General features: G+C 36.0%; 1 pseudogene; it reads left to right on the top strand.

Moving 5' to 3' along the window:
• Window positions 1-536: 536 nt before the first annotated feature.
• On the top strand, window positions 537-1,943 carry LOC132177190 (UPF0481 protein At3g47200-like; annotated as a pseudogene).
• Window positions 1,944-2,296: the final 353 nt, after the last annotated feature.

The raw sequence follows: 2,296 nt of genomic DNA, 5'->3' as shown, positions 1-2,296 counted from the left end.
CATTTGGTTTGCAGGAGCTGAAGGACTAGCTGTGTGTCGCTTTTGAAGTCGTGTACTTGTGGCGTACTGATCACTTAGCTAAGTTTCTTCAAGGTGAACCCCCCTCCCCTCTTCTTTCTTTCTTTCGTTTTCTTTTACCAGTGGAATAATATTATCTATCTCACTCTCTCGTATTCTCTGGTATATGGCATTATATTTCTCTATTGCTCTTACCGTTTGCTGTGGTTTAACATATATAGAAGTTGCTGCTTTTGACAAACCTCAATTAAAGTTGCTATGCATATGAATTTCTATATTTTTTTTTTTGTGTGTGTTCTTCCACCACCATCAGTAGACATTTTAGTTATCACGCCCAATTCTAATTTAGTTTTTAATGTTTTGTGTATATCAAGGATTTATAACTTACAAAAGAAAAAGGTCAAAAACGAGATTTTACCGCATCTTGGGAACTATCTTCCAATATTTTTAATATGCTAGCTAGTGATCACTCGTGTCTTTGTCATTAGGAAATTTAAGAAATGCAACTTGCTAGCTAGATGGAACAATCAGCAAGTGCAGAAATTCAAGAAGAAGGATATGCTTTGATAATAAATGTGAATGAAAATTCTGAAAGTCAAAGAGAAGCAAACAGTCCAAGAGGAAACGAAAGTCAAAATGGAGAAGTTGATAGAGAAGCCAACTTGCTAGGTGACAGAGGGTTGACAGATGAAATCAAAGAAATGCTAGGAAGCGTGGAGTCTCCCTTATCACCTGAATGTTGCATCTATAGGGTTCCACATGATATTCGCAAATTGAACGAAGAAGCCTACACTCCTAAGGTTGTATCAATAGGACCTTTTCACCATGGAAATAAAAGATTGAAAGCCATGGAAAAGTTTTAAATGAAATATTTTCTTGAGAATTGTGCAACACGCAGTGCTAGACTTGGAGAATTTAGTAAGCACTATAAGGTACATGCAAGGAGCTATTCGTCGATGTTATGCTGAGACTTAGCAGTGATAATTATGTGAAAATGATTTTGGTAAATGCGAGCTTCATTATTGCGTTATTCCTTGATTTAGTAAGTGAGCGTGGAGAATGGAGTATTGACGACAGCTCTACAGCATTTACGCATCGGTTGAAGATGTGTACTGTAGATTATGACATGTGGTTGCTTGAAAATCAAGTTCCTTTCTTTGTTATGGAGAGATTATACAACCTTGCATTCCCAACTTGCTCAAACTACTCTGCTTCCTTCAAATTGCTTACCTTCAAAATCTTTAAACTATACGACAGTCAAGGTATAACCTTGCATGTGCCTCTTGCTGATCCCAATTGGAAAATATTGCACTTTTGTGATTTGTTAAGAACCTTTTTTCTGCCTCCATCAAATGAGCTACCAAAAAGATGTTGTCGATTTCAATTTGAGCATTTGCAAACTACGAGCCAGTTGGACAAGGCAGGAGTGAAGTTTAAGGAGGGCTTAAGCCAATCCTTATTTGACTTAAAATTCACAAAGGGAGTGCTCGAACTACCACGCTTAAATTTATGGGCTACTACAGAATCTCTTTTTCGGAACCTCGTGGCCTTAGAGCAATGTCACTATCTGCATGATGCTTATGTTACCAATTATATTCTCGTATTGGATTCCCTTATCGATACTTCTATAAAGATGTGGATTTACTTGTGCAAAAGGGAATCCTAAATAATACTTTAGGAGCCAGTAATGCAGTGACAACTTTGGTCAACAAGATTGGCCAACAAATTCTACTTTCTAGCACGAACTCCAATTATTATATGAAGATTTGAATACATGTTATGAGCGTCTTTGGCATAGATGGAAGGCTATGCTGAGACGTGATTATTTGAATACTCCTTGGAGAACTGCTTCTACCGTAGCTGTTATTATCTTCCTAGTGATTACTTTTACACAAACTATATGCTCTATAATCTCATTACCATAGATTTGAAGTTTGTGTAATTCTAATAGTGTTGGATTCCATTGTGATAACATTTTATTGTTGGATTATTTTTACTGCATGTTTTGGGAGATTGAGGTTCGTCGGATTGCAGTCTTCTGAAAATTTTAAATTTGACTCAAGTACTAGCTAGTATATGATAATATCTTCATTTATCGAGCATGTTGATTTCTGGCAATGCCATTTCTCCAGCTTTAAATTTTTATTGTTTAATATGGTTATCATAATTAAGGATCCGGCTTTTGTCATGTAAAAATAGTAACAGGACATATATAATATATATGACATTAAAATAATAGATGACCTTGGCCTCTACTATTCTGTCTACAGCACCAATT

This window comes from Corylus avellana, chromosome 4, assembly GCF_965113065.1.
Source record: "Corylus avellana chromosome 4, dhCorAvel1.hap1.2, whole genome shotgun sequence".
In the NCBI taxonomy this organism is placed as follows: domain Eukaryota; kingdom Viridiplantae; phylum Streptophyta; class Magnoliopsida; order Fagales; family Betulaceae; genus Corylus; species Corylus avellana.
The sequence above is the reverse complement of the archived record's forward strand: the minus strand, read 5'-3'. Positions and strand labels throughout refer to the sequence as shown.